General features: G+C 45.4%; 1 pseudogene; it reads left to right on the top strand.

The window, feature by feature from the left end:
* The first annotated feature begins 5,420 nt into the window (after positions 1 to 5,420).
* On the top strand, positions 5,421 to 6,959 carry LOC136532418 (uncharacterized; annotated as a pseudogene).
* The last annotated feature ends 6,238 nt before the right edge of the window (positions 6,960 to 13,197 follow it).

The raw sequence follows: 13,197 nt of genomic DNA, 5'->3' as shown, positions 1-13,197 counted from the left end.
TCGGTCTTCTCGACTTGATTGCCTTTGTTCCCGCCTCCTTCTTTAGAGCTGCCGCCATCTTATGAGCCCGTCGGTGCCATGACATTCCTCCCTCCTTGAGAACCGGCTTGCCCCCAAGCCGGTGCTGCCAGAAAAGTCAGCTTCAGAGCTTGCTCATCTTCCCAGGTTGCCAAATGCTCCGGCCATTCCGACCAGTGAACCAAGATTTGATCAGAGGCACGGTCACTAGTACGGTGCCTTTGCAAGATCTTCAGGGGGTACTGAAATGGAGATGGCGGTGGAGGGATCTCAGAACTGACCTGCAAGGTAGGACTAACGGCGAGTTTGAGCTGAGAGACATGAAAGACTGGGTGAATAGAAGATTCAGCTGGTAGTTGGAGTTTATATGCCACTGCACCAATCTTCTCAATGATCTTGAATGGGCCAAAATAGCGATAGAACAACTTCTGATTGACCCGATGAGCCAAACTAGTTTGAACATATGGTTGGAGTTTCACAAAGACAGATTGACCCACCTGAAACTGACGCTCTGAACGCTTTTTATCAGCTTGATGTTTCTGTCTCTGCTGCACACGAAGAAGTTGTTGACGGAGCAATTGTTGCATGAGTCTTCTATCTCTCAGCCATATGTTCAGGTCTGGAACTGCACAGTCCTGTACCATATCGATTCCAAAATGATTTGGCTCATGGCCATAGAGTACTTCAAATGGAGTGCAGTTAAGGGAAGAATGAAAATCGGTGTTGTACCAAAACTCTGCTAATGGTAACCAGTCCTTCCATTTGTGTGGGCAAGCATTGACAGTGCATCCTAAGATATGCTTCCAGGCATTGGTTGACTCTTTCCGTTTGACCATCAGTTTGAGGATGGTAGGCCATGCTCATTTGCAGTTCAGTGTTGGACAATCGAAAGAGTTCTTGCCATAATTGACTAGTGAAGATTTTATCCCTGTCAGAAATCAAAGCAGTAGGCATTCCATGCAACATGAAGATATTATCCATGAATTGCTTGGCTACTTGTAATGCAGTGAAGGGGTGAGCTAAAGGTAGGAAATGGGCTTATTTGGAGAATTTATCAACTACCACCAAAATGCAATTATAACCTTTGGATCTGGGCAAACCTTCCACGAAGTCCAAGCTTACAGTTTGCCAAGCATGAGAGGGTACTGGCAAGGGTTGGAGAAGACCAGGATATTTAACCCTCTCAGTTTTGGACTTTTGGAATACTATGCACTGAGCTACAAATTCTTTGACCATATTCTTCATTCTAGGCCAAGCAAACAGTTTCTTGATTTCGGTGTAGGTAACCAAAAAGCCAGAATGACCACCAATAGCTGAGCTATGAAGGGCAGTTAGTATCTTCTGTTGAAGTTCAGGAGTGCTAGCAATCCACAGCCTCTGCTTGTACTTAATAACTCCCTTGTCTAACTGAAAATGACCTTGAGGAGAAGAAATAATCAAAGAGGACAACAACTTGGCAGTAGTAGGGTGGGTACTATAAGAATCAGCAATTTGCTGCATCCACACTGGTTGAGTCACTGATAGTGATATAATTCAGAACAGTGATTGGTAGCTAGAGGTAGCCTTGATAAGGCATCAACAACAGAGTTTTCAGTACCCTTCTTGTACACAATCTTGTAATTAAGGCCCAACAATTTAGTGTATGCCTTAAGTTGCCAAGGTGTAGTCAATCTCTGGTCTGTCAGATTTTCCAGACATCTCTGACCAGTCTTGATAGTAAATAGAGCATGTTGCAGATAGGACCTCCAGTGATCCACTGCCATCAAAATAGCCAGACATTCTTTCTCATAGGTTGATAAACCTTGATTCTTGATGCCCAATACCTTACTAATATAGGCAATGGGATGTCCTTCTTACTGTAACACAGCTCCAATACCTTTAGCAGATGCATCTGTTTCAATGATGAAGGGTTTAGAGAAATCAGGTAATTGGAGTACTGGTGCAGTGATGAGAGCCTGCTTGAGAGTATCAAAGGATGTCTGATGAATAGAGGTCCACTGAAAAATAGTACCCTTTTTGAGCAATTCAGTCAACATCCTGCTAAGCCCAGAAAGCTATAGTGCCAAAATGTTGGACAAATTTTCTGTAGTAACCTGCTAAGCCCAGAAAGCTCCCCACTTCTTTGACATTGACAGGAACAGGCCACTTCTGAACATCCTCAATCTTCTTAGGGTCAGTGGCTACACCCTCAGAACTAATCACATGCCCCAAATATTTCAATTGTGTTTGAGCAAAGGAGCACTTAGAGAGCTTGATCTTGATGCGATGTTCAGTCAATAATTCAAATACAGCTTGTAGTGTGGCTAAGTGTTCAGACCAGGTCTTGTTGTAGATCAGAATATCATCAATAAAGACCACCACCCCTTTTCTCAACAGAGGTGCCAATATATAATTCATGGTCTGTTGAAATGTTGCTGGCCCACCTGTCACCCCATAAGGCATCACAGTATATTCAAAATGACCATTGTGAGTTTGAAAAGCTGTCTTATATTGATCAGTCTCTTCCATTAGAATCTGATGATAACCGGCTGTCATATCTAGAGAAATGAACCACTGAGCACCTAACAACTCATCCAATATCTCATCAATTATAGGTAGAGGATATTTATTTTTGATAGTTAAAGCATTGAGTTTTCTATAGTCCACACACATTCTCCAATCTCCTGTTTTCTTTTTCACTTAGAGTACTGGAGAAGCAAATGGGCTAGTGCTCTCTTTGATCAAACCATTTTGAAGTAACTCCTTAACTTGCTTCTCGATTTCGTCTTTCTGAGCAGGATTATACCGATATAGCCTGAGTCTGAATGGTTGGGCACCAGCAATCAAAGGAATAGTGTGATTGATGTGTCTTTGAGGAGGTAACCCTGATGGTTTCTCAAATAAGTGCTGACATTGCTCAATGATGTTGTGTAACTCAGCAGGCCAACTGCTTGAGATATGTTGAGGCTCCAGGTAAAAAACCTCAAATATGCTGCACCGGCCGCCGCCCTCGTCCTCCAGCTCCGACGCGCGCCGCCGGCTGCTGCTGCACCAGCGCTGCAGCCGCTGCTACGCCGTCATATGGCGACCTCCACGACGCGGCCGCACGGTGGGGGCGTGGTGGACAGCGACGGCAACAGTGGCAGCCGCGTGATAGATAACCCGTCGCCGGGGATGGCGCCGCTACCCGAGGACGCGCCGCGCTCGGGGAGCCCGATGTTAGGAGTCTACTTCACCATATTGGATTAACACTATCACAGAAGAGTAGTTGGAGTAGCGATTACAACGAGCACTCGCTCGCCTCTCTCTCACACGCCTCCGGCGACGCCGGCCAGTTCGTTCTTCTCCGTTCCCCCCTTTCCCACGCCAACGCTCCTCCTTAACAGCTAGCAGTAGCAAAACGAATCATGACGTCCTCACGGGCCGACTTTCCACTCCGGGCCTTGGTAGCGTGTGCTGGGCCGAGTCCTTCTCTTGGGCCGTGCTTGGGCTTTGATTGCCTTTGTTCCCGCCTCCTTCTTCAGAGCTGTCGCCATCTCCTGCCGCTGCCGACGACGTCAAAGGACAAGCTTGGCGGCGCCACGACGGAGGGAGGCGCGCCCGGGGGCATGCCGGACACCGCCCCTCCGCCCGACGTGGCGGTGCCCCCTGTCTCCCGGACGGCAGCAACGTGTAGACGTAGGGAGCCCAACCAAGCGCGCTGGCTAGTGTTGCGAAATGTTTGTTCGGAATTCTGGATCGGTGCACAGGCGCCCTCCTTTGTTCAACTTTTTTCGACGCAGAAGAGGAAATAGAAACAAAAGAGTGGCGGAGTATTCTTTGCACGTGTTTATGCACAGAAGAAAAGAGTTGGAGTCCGATACGAACTCAAAGTCTGGTGCACGTTACGTTTGCATATATATAAGCCATAACTATAGCTGAATAGAAAAGCAGCAACATTGTGCGTTTAGAAAATTTACTAATAGGGTGTTTCCTAATTCGGTTTTGATTTGAATCCGGTGTCTCGTGGGAACAGGCCCGGCCCAGAGGGGATCGACGACTGCGGCCGCTCCAAGCCCACGAATCGTAGGGCCCCTCCCAGGTTCCACTTAAATAAGCCTGATCCAATTATAAGCCAGTAGCGTAGGCTGGCACTCTCATTTTTTTTTATCACATTATCGGCCCATCAGGCTCTTTGCATCTTTTTTATCACGTTATGGGCCCATCAGGCTCTTTGCATCTTTTTTTATCACGTTATGGGCCCATCAGGCTCTTTGCATCTTTTTTTATCGGAATACGTTATGCAAAGAAAGCCTGACGCCGACCGCAATTCGAACTTGGTAGCTAGAACATTTGTGCAACGGGCCAGAGACGACGGACGGCGGCCAACCCGGAGGCCCAGCAGCGAATGCCAACGCCGGTGTCGTCCGCCCGGCCGGACAGCCCGGCGGTGTCCGCGGGCCCGGGCCGGCATCCAGTGTTCGCGACCGATGCGCACGAGGGCGCGAGGACCCTCGCGGCATCCTGCATGATGGGCCACATTAAGCCCGGTTAAAACGCGGCGGGCCGTCCAACATTTTTTTTTCAGGGCGGGCCAAGTGGACTCACGGGCTACCCGCACCATCATCTGCATGCCCAACACCCAGATGAACACCCAAAGCAGCCCGCGTAATTTTAGCGTCCCACGAGCTAGAACTAGTATTAGAAGCTATATATGTCGACACAAATCTTCACCGTACAAAAGTGTTTAGAGAACATGCATGGCGGGCGCAAAAAATGAGTCCGGCGGAAAAACGTGAGCTTTTCTTCGGTGCACTTACATTGTGTGGGCCAAAACTAATTCCGACGCACCAGCCCACTAGGTCCAATCACCTTATGTGGGCCAATTGGTACTATTGGGCCTAGGCCGACAACCAACATATACCGATTCTTTTTTTTGCTGCATCGTCGTGTACTCGGGAACGAGGACGCCCGTGCACAGCCAGAAACGCTAACCTGTGCACACACGATATCATTGGAAATCGAGCTCCCTCTACGATAGTACGATACGCATGGTGTTGCTTTTATTCTTCTTTTTTTTATTCAAACCATAGGACACAACTACACGAACCGTGAACATATTTTTTTTTCAAAATCACATGCCTGTACACGCGCTCACCCTTATAAACGTGTGCAACACATTATTCCAATATATACGAGCACAACACCCTTATACCGCACACGTCTACCCTACTAATACACCAAGTTTTCTTCGCTCGTTCCACCTAGAAAAACGTCCCCCGCTGAGATAGTTATCCTAAATACATCCTAAAAATTGTACGCACAAAATCAATCACATCCGAATCAACCGTCTAAATTTGTCCTCAATATTCTCTCTCATTATTCACGAACAATCCAACGATCAGCATATTTTGTATGGTATTCCTCCTCCACTCCCTGGGTCGCGGAAAAAGGAATATTGACGCGAGAAAAATTGACGCACGAGAAATCCGCGGCCTCCGCCGGCACGTCGACGCTGCTGCGGGGGTGGCGGGAGTTCCGGCGGAGCGGCGCGCCGGCGAGGTTCCTCTGCTTTGAGGACGGCAAGTGGGTCGACGTCACCGGGGAGGCGGTGCCGCGGCTGCGGCGGGCGTTCCAGGAGAGGAGGGCGATGGCCGACGCCTCGTGCGGGGGAAAGGCGTACCTGTTCGACTTCCTGTGGATGGTCAGGATCGATGAGGCCACCGGCGAGGAGACCGGGCTGGCGTGGATCGACCACCGCGGGGGCTGCTTCTTCCCGGCGCCCGCCGACTGCGGCGGAGGGAGGAACAAGCGCAAGAGGGACGACGGCGCGCCGGCGGCGGAGGACGAGGCCGAGTCGTCCTCGGGCGTGGACGAGCGCTCAGGGGAGAGCCCCGGGGTGGGGGTGGACGCCAAGAGGAGGAAGGCGTGGGGGAACGCGGCGGCGAGGCTCGAGGAGAACGACAAGTACTACCAGGTCGTCAGCAAGCTGTTCCTCAGCTACGGGATGGCGCAGCGCGGCACGGCGCGAGGACCACCGCATTCCAGGAGCAGGCGCGGTTGCTCGCCGACGCGCGCGGAGCCGCCGCCGGAACCGCCATGTTCGCCTGGTACGGCCAGGGCCGTCCCAACAATTTCTAGGGCCCTTGGGCAAGCAAGACAATGAAGTCCCGACAATCTAATATTTTAATATCACGAGATTGAACTATATAGTACTACTGGTTATAAGAGTTAACTCGCAAAATATAGTTCGTTAAAAAACGACAATACATCAAAGAAGCTTAAAGAACGGTGAAATCACAGTAACATGAAATGACTTAAAATTTAAAACAAATTATGGGCAGCCTGCTGCCTGTGGCATGTCCATAAGTTCCTTGATGAATTAAATAATTAAACTAATAGATCAGCAATTCGCTGTACTATCGCTTGATGCCTGTATGTATTGGATTGCAAGGTAAAAAAGAAACTGAAGTTTTCAGATCGAACAAACAATAAATACTGATGAACTGAAACCATAATCACTTATCGCAGAGAGTCGGGGACAGGGATGAAGGGACTGCAGCGCAGCTGGGTTAGTGGGCGCCTGCTGGGATCACGGGATTCCAGATTACGGAAATTGGGATTTCAGGATTTGGGAACGCCGGAACAGCCGCCGCGGCGCAACAGCACGCATGCTTTGACGCGGAGTCGCGAGTAGGAAAGGGTTGCCGCGCAGAGCCGCAGACTGAACTAGACGTGACCATATGGAGCCAAATACATATACTACATATACGTATACTCATGGGCCCCTAGTGCCATGGTCCCCCGAGCGTCGCACTGCCTGCCCTCCCCCATGGGACGGGCCTGGGTACGGCGCGCCCGCGGACGACGTTGCCGCCGTGGTGGAGCGAGGTTTCGCGAGGAACAACGCGACAAGGCTCGGCGCACGCAAGCACGGCGACGGCGTGCACCTTTCCCCGCCGCAGTGCCCCTACACGAGGTGAGTTCCGTGCTGTTTTGACATCCCAATTCTTGAGATAAATTTCTACTGATCGATTCCAGGCATGTAGTTGTAGCATAATAATCTGCCTGGTTGCAAAGATTCTCATTTCTTTTACTTGCATATGAAGTTGCATCGATTCTTCCGGATGAATTTGTAAGAATTTTGAACATAGTTCCTCTTCTATCTATCTATCCTGCTGATTGGTAAATAGATCATAGAATTGCTTATTCATGCAGTTAAAAGCTTACCATATCAAACTAGAGCAAAGTTCATGTTCCTTTTGCCATATATTCCAGTTGCTTAGTAGCAGTCAGCGTATCTTGCCAAAGCCTTAACCAATTTCTTGTTTGTTCGCCCTTTCCAAGAATATAATTTACAGAGTGTTTACATTTCTTGTCCTTTTGATTGCTTAATCACAAAGACACTGACCTGTCGCTTCGTATTAAAATGAATTTGTTGCTAATTCGAGCATTTCTGCATTTGTATAACAAAATAAACAAAATATTTTTTATGGAAGTATAGCTGTGAAGTATTCGGAGTAACTTCCAGTGAGAACTGGGAAACAACAGCTGGCGTAGGTTGCTAGCAGCAGCTTACCAGTTACCACGGAGTGATCTCTGATCGTTCCAGTTAACTTGTAGTATAGTGCCCGTGCTGACGTTCCTCCGGCCTGCGCCCGCGACCCGTTTGGATCAAACATTAATCTCGTTTGGATCTTCTATATAAAACTCCCCGTTCTAGCAGTGCTCTGGTAATGTTTTCGGTACTGTGTATAGTGTATTTGGGTTGCGGCCTGTGGGTTGTAGCAGTGCTTTTTTACTAGCTGCAAAGACTGTTTCTTTTTTTTCATTTTCATGAATAAAAAATCTATTTTTCTAAGCTCCAAACCTGAGATCACACCTTTTTTATGTACCATCAGTCTGCTTTTATTGCCACTCTTCAAGATCAAATGAATTATTTGTTTGAGTTCAATTGTTGGTGATTATCGAGTACATATTCGTAAAAAAAAATTAACTATACCTTACGCCTTTGAAAACTTTAACTGGACAAGATGGAAAGATGTATATGGCACCCATAAGTGCTTATATTATTTAACATATTTCAGGTAATTGGCTTACGTTTCCATGAAGAAAGCATATGAATTCAAAACTGATATGAAGAACAGCCATGTGCATGCTGACAGCTCAAATAAAGCGTGCAAAGGACGGTTGCCTATCCATCGATATCTTCATGTGTCCGATGAAATATAAGAAGCTAGGTAATATAGGATTACGATTTGTATGCATTTCCCATCTACTAATATTCTTAGTAGATATGGTTTCTCACTTTCTCTAAGAATCTTAATGTTTGAATAACAATGTTGACTGGTTTAGCATGATCAAACATCAAACTCCCCCTCCCCCCCTGCAAGAAAAATATGTTGGTTTGATTTGTTTTATTGTTTTCATGTGCATTCCTGAAATGAAACCGTGGCGTTAGCACGGGCACTATACTAGTTATCCATATGCGAACACCTTCCGAAAAAAATGAGTCTTGAGCTAGCACATGTCGAGATTGACATTGTTCACCACCGAAAGAACAACACGTTGTTAAACCCTAGAATAAATGCAAGAAAAATATGAGCAACACTGCCAAGTTAAGAATTTCAACTCGGGTGGCGAGCTAGGTTCCACTACGAGAAACCCAACTGGCCGAGTTATGCTCAGCTCGTGAGCTCTGAAGTCTGAACACATGCATGCTAATCATACCATGTTAAACAGCTAGACTGGCGGGCATATTTTCGGATGGATGGAATCACTATAGTCACCTCATTTATCACTATTCAATTCATCATTGAATGAAAGGTGGTAGAGGTAGATATATTATGTGCCTATATATGTCCATAGAGGTTAGGTTAATTAGTATATATGTGTATGTAAGCGTCCACGGAGTGCTTCGAAACAAACAAATTGCCATGGTTAGTTAGGTTTATCACACTCAAGATATTTGAAGTGTTTTTTTTTATTTTAAGATCTGTCATCCATACATATTTTCAGTGTGTGTGCGTGTATGTGTTTCGAAAAAAAATAGTTTCCTCGCAATTAAAAAAAACTATTGCAAAGGTTAGTTAGGTTTGTCACACTTAATTCAATTGTATGTATACACACCATGCATCCTACAAATCGTCCTAGAAAGTTATAACCCTAATATCCATCCACAACGAGAAGGACAACACTATGGCGCCATTATATGGTGGCAAGAATATGCAATAATCCATTGACTCGTGGACAAAGCGGAAAGAAAATCAGAAAAGACGCCGGCGGTTTCGGATGAAGACAAGGCGTATATATACGGACGGATGTGATGAGGAAGAAAAGGGCAAGCCAGCAAAGCTGACCGTCCCGCCGGCCGGCAACCTTTTGGCGCCACACGATTGCATTGCCGTTGCATGGCCACCACTCCACGCCACCGCCACCGCCACCACCAAGATCTCGCTCGCTCCCAGTGCAAATCATTCACGAGATTTCAGAAAGAAACGTATCCAAAAACTGCTGAAATTGGATGCGCGATGTGATGTGGAAGACGAAGGGCATGATGGTACCCTCAAGCTAAGCGTCCTCTAGCTAGCTCTGAAGTCTGAAAGCTGCATACACAAACACACACACACGCAAAGGACAAGGCTGTGGGCATCTCGTAACAAACTGGCCCCGAACCAAATCGCGGGCTTGGAGCTTTGCATTCATGCATGTGTGTATGTATGTGCAGTGTGGCCCATGAATCTTCCAAGGGACCATGCATGCTGTTGGGTACTGTGACAGGCGCACTAGTACTTGGATCATCGATCCATGCCGGCCATGGCATGAGAGGGTGGTGTGGTTGTTAGGCATGCCAACAAAAACCTGCAACTAATTTCAGAGAAAGGAGAGAGAAAGAGGGAGATGTCCTTTTTGCAGGAAAATGTCAACAAGTACAGAGAAAAAAAGAAGACGACCTCAACAAGATACTATTTTGGTTTGATTTGATTTGAGTTGTGTGTGGAGCATGCATGATGGATTGGATGCAGAGTGAATATCCAACCCATAAGCCATAAGTAGTACAAAGTCCAAAACATGAGAAAAGTGTGTGCAATCGTGCAAGGGGGGCATGAAAAGATGGACAGCAGTTTCACCCTTCAAGCAAAGAGGGCAATCATTCAGCTGTACTCGTGTGGCTAGACATATCTTGCAAGCAAGCAACCAACCATTATCGCTGGAAATTCTCAGCTGTCTAATCATCATCAGATGCATTCCATGCATTGCCCTCAATTTCTTCACTACAAGTTTAATTAGTAATATATACGTGGTATGGTATGCCTTAATCAGAAAAGGAGTAATCAAAATACTTGCCTTGTGTGCTACAGGATAGGTGACACAGCTTTCCCATCTGCATTATTGTTAGCAGGATCACACAGTGAAATCATATATAGCCACACAGTGATGAAAACAGTATACCCCCACATTCTCAAAGGCCAATTATATATATCCCTGCATATGTTCTTGTACAAGTATGTACTGAACCCACATGCATTGTAACTGACAGACCATGTTACAGACAGGAATCCATGGCTTCTACTGCTACACATGGCTAATTAAACACAGAGCTTAATTATTAGACAGTGATTCTCACGGGCCCATTTGCTGATGACATCGGATGTTACCTGCAAGGCCGGACAAGCAATTTAAAGAAACACTGAACTCTGCGTGGATGATAGATATGTACTGTACTCAAATGTGCAAATTAGACTGCCCTTCAATGTTTCCAGTCGGTCAACATCATCTCAAGGTAATTAACACGGTTGAATTAGAGCAATTCATGCATTTCAAAACGACTAGAATTTTCGGGTGGTACTACTATGCTAGTACCGTGTAAATTTAATGATGTTCTTATCCGAATTAAAAAAACACATGAGAGAGAGATCTAGAGATAGAGGGAGAGATCTAGAGAGAGTTGAAGAAGGAATCATAAGTGGAAAGAAAACCCAAAAATTACATATATATTCGGCCTCTGCATAACTGAACCGATAGAAGAGAGAAAGCAAAAGCACAAAAGAAGAAATTACAAGAAGATTATCACAAATCAACATCAACAGCGGAATTAAACTTGAGCTAATCTGATCTATATATCTGATTTGGATCTCACCATATATATGTCTGATCCGATCCAAGTACAGCATGAATGAATTCTACAAGAACTGACCTGACAACACCCATCGATGATTCAGCGCATGGATGGAAATTAGATACAGCTAGCTAGCTAGGGTTTTCGATGTGCTCCCACCAGCAGATGAAACTACAGCATGACCTGATGCTCATTATCCCTCTTTCTTCCCTCCCCTCATCCTGGATTCATCGATCCGCGACAGTCAGGGAGAGATCAGAGGTAATATATATAAAGACATCATATATACCACCATCAGATCATGCTGGCAGCTTCACCAACTTGTGGTGCACCACTACCCTCTCTAATGGAGAAAGAAGAGCAGCAGGAACAAGCTAGACTACTCATCTATCCGAGAGAGGGGGATAGAGTTATATAGAGAGAGAGAGAAGAGAGAGGGGAAGAAGAACTGGGGGATAGCTAGAGAGAGAGATATACAGGAGCAAGTGATGGGGATGGGGATATATATATAGAAGACCAAGTGGGAATTGCTCTCACTCAGACTCAAGCTTGCGGCGTATTTCGATCCTTTTCCTATGCTTTTTTGTTGTATTTCGATCCTTTTTCCTGCGCTTTTTCCTACGATGTTTGTTGCAAGCTGAGGATAAGCCTCTCGGAGCTGGAGGTGATGCTGTGATGGACTGGAGTGGAGGCGTGCTGGCTAGCTATAGCTAGCTAGCAGTACAAAGAAACAAAATGGGGCACGCTACGCCTCTGATGAATTAGTGTTCTCCGTACGTAATATTACCATCAGGTGGGGTCCACTGACAGTGAGTGTGCAGAAATTGCTGCTCTAAACTAAAATCTACCCAAGTACACAGTCATGTGTCATTTTTTATTTATCATTTATTACTGAAAATTAATAATTGGTATTACCATTGTAGCGTGTGGTCAGTACGTCTCAATAATTGCTAGACATACTACAAAGATTAAAACTAGTGGACTAGCAGCTACACAACTAACACACCAAAATAATCATCAATTTGTTTTCGAAATACAGTTATAAAGATACCTGTAGTTGCCATTATTGCAACGAGACATGCATAATAAACAGTAGTATATAGATTAGCACCATTGATCAATACAAATATCATTGCTGCCAGGGTGCTATATAGCATTATAGTGTTGACTGAAAGTAAAAAAAATGAATGTTCAACGCTAGCTGAATCCACAGCATACCAAGATCTGAATTCTGACGCCCGGCCACGATGTGCACGCTGATCTACAGTTAATAACGAACTGCAACTGTGGCACATGAGCCAGCTAGCCTACATCAACAGTGACCCGGTTTTGGAAGCAAGAAAGTGACAAGACCGCCACTTTGGTGCCTAGCTAGCTTGGGCTTGGAATTTGGAATTTGGAATTAGGTTCTACGCACTGCATCTGTTATCTGTAGCCTTTTATGCAGATCGAGATCCTTCCTTTAGGTACGTAGCTATTCATCCACCAATATATGCTTTATATACAAGTCCAGTATAATTGGACAAGGATATATGATCCTACATTTCGTAGTATATATATACTTTGTTATATGCTTATGACAAATCCTATATAGTTTAACAGTGCTGCAGCAGAAGCCATGCGTTCTAGTACTAGATGGCAAGACATCAACAAAGTTCTTTATATGACTGGAAGGATAGTGCATCTGTTTCTTAAAAAAAACAGAATCATATTAGCAGTAGCACAAAGCAAGAGATTGGTTATGTATAGCTATCAGCCACCAGCATATATATTAATTAAGTGGTAACTGTCTGTGGCCAAGTGATTATGTTGGACTTTTAATCAAACATCCTATCAGTGTCAAGGAGACAGCTAGCAGGTAACTATAGCTAGGAGAGGTAGGGATCACTAATCTATATATGCCTTTTCTTCTATCAAACTCCAACAAAGAAAGACTATTATTAGTTGAGGTTTACTACCTGCAATATGATAGGCAGACATGATTATGAGCTTGGAACGAACTCACATACAAATACTCCAACCAAGAAAGGCTAGGCTATTTGCCTATTATTTCATTGTACATTTGTGCATATGCTACATGGAAAGTTATTAGCAATGAATCC

The sequence above is a fragment of the Miscanthus floridulus genome, unplaced genomic scaffold (assembly GCF_019320115.1).
Source record: "Miscanthus floridulus cultivar M001 unplaced genomic scaffold, ASM1932011v1 fs_613_1_2, whole genome shotgun sequence".
In the NCBI taxonomy this organism is placed as follows: Eukaryota; Viridiplantae; Streptophyta; class Magnoliopsida; order Poales; family Poaceae; genus Miscanthus; species Miscanthus floridulus.
Note: the sequence above shows the minus strand (reverse complement) of the source record. Positions and strands in the feature narration are given on the sequence as shown.